The sequence below is a fragment of the Gigantopelta aegis genome, chromosome 7 (genome assembly GCF_016097555.1).
Source record: "Gigantopelta aegis isolate Gae_Host chromosome 7, Gae_host_genome, whole genome shotgun sequence".
Classification (NCBI taxonomy): Eukaryota; Metazoa; Mollusca; class Gastropoda; order Neomphalida; family Peltospiridae; genus Gigantopelta; species Gigantopelta aegis.
In genome coordinates, this window is record NC_054705.1 from 32,193,734 (window position 1) to 32,195,855 (window position 2,122).

Here is a 2,122-nt window from a genome sequence, read left to right on the forward strand (position 1 = left end):
GAAGACCGTGTGTTAGATAAACAAACGGATTATGGTTTTATAAAATAAACAAAGGCCATGGTGATGTGACTGTTGATTATAACAATTATTTAACCAACAGCAATAAGGCAAGAATAGGCAGAGAATCTGTCGACAGTGGGTAAGGACGTAAGCCTATATAAGTTTGGGGGGGGGGGGGGGGGGGGGGGAGTGAGTCTCATATATGAATGATCATCAGTGGCAATATACATATGTTCATTTAAACCTTTGCTCACTTTACAAGGTATGTTTACACGTCAACGTTTATTCGTCAACAATAAAAATAAGTGGCATACCATGACAAAAATAAGATACCGAGTACGAAACCACTATGGTACGAAATGACCAAACATTATGGTACGAGATGGTAAAAAGTAGGTACGAAATGGCTATGGTACGAAATGACTGTGGTACAAAATGACCAAAGCACTATGGTACAAAACGACTATGGTACGAAATGACTATGGTACGAAATGACCATAAATTATGGTACGAAATGGATGGTACAAAATTACTTTGGTATGAAATGACTAGTAACCAATAATTGTATTAGTATATTTTGAAACTGCTTTGTAATTTTATTATAATTATTAGTTAAAGAAATGTTTTAATTGTTACTTGAACCCACAATGCAGAAAAATCTACATATTTGATGCAATTAAAAGTACAAACATGCTCACAGTTGGTCTACCCCCGCTCACTAAACAAAAAAACATAACTCTATTGAGTCGTGTTATTTACTGTTTTCAAGTATAGAACCGCAAAACATCATAAGAACAAAGTATATAGCTGCAATTTGCTTGGTTGAATTCACGTCTTGAAGAAATTGATAAAAAAGGAACTGTTTGGGGCCGTTCAAATATTATGTAACGCTATTTTTGTCAAAATTAGACACCCACCCCCTTGTAACGCCCCGTAACACTATACCATACCCCCCCCCCCAAATATTACGTAACACTCAGATAACCGCCCCTCCCCCCACAACACACAAACAAAACAACGTGGCAATGTTTATTTATACCCATGTGTACTACGATGATGTCATTAAAGGGACATTCCTGAGTTTGCTGCAATTTTTAAGATGTTATCACTAACAGAGACATTTTAACAGTTGTAATTACATATCTAATATATTTTTCTGCATAACATATTAGTGGCTGTATATTAAACGTCTTTCTGATCGTTCTAATATTTGTACTAGGTTAAATTTCATTTTATTTCCTAAAATATTGTTTTTTCGTAGGTACGAAATTATTTGAAGACAAAATCCAGTTTGGGCTTTTTACAAATATTAAGACGACCAGAAACACATTGAATATACATACAGACACTGATATTCTAAACAAAAAAACATATTTAATATATAAGTTTAATCGTAGGGATATTTTATTAGTCGGAAACATCTTACAATGGAGCAAACTCAGGAATATCCCTTTAAAGTGACATATTGCTGTACGATGGATCACCAAAATATAAATACAATATTAAAATGTCTGGTGTATTAAAGCATTTCAGCTTGATTTATAATTGTTTTGGGTTTACATTTACCTCTAAAAACCTACATTATATATTGTTGTCATGGCATGGCACGTTTAAGAGAAAACAAAATTGTGTTACGTAATGCTGTTCAATACACACGCCCACCCCTTATAATGCCACATAATGCTTGGACTTACACTCCCACCCCCCTAAGCGTTAAGTAATATTTGAATGGCCCCTTTTTATGAATGTTTTTTATTGATTTAGCAGTCAGCAGGTTGCTGCATGGTGTTTAAAATATTGCTAGTAAGATAAGGTGGGACAAACTTCTTTTTTGTCTTTTAAATAGCTTTGGTTATTTCTAATTGTATTTTTTATCTAAATATATTTTTAATATTTATTCAAATATCAGAGGTGCAGAAATGGAACATATTTCACTAGCCCGCCAGACCAGAACCAACTATAATTTACTAGCCTGCAATTATGTCTACTAGTCTGCCAGTCTATAGAATAAATAATATTATACTACTGAGACGATACATAATAGAACTAGAAGAACTAGACAGATGCATGCATAAATGTATCTTTAATTATACTATTTTTGTTTTCCAGTCTTTGATACATC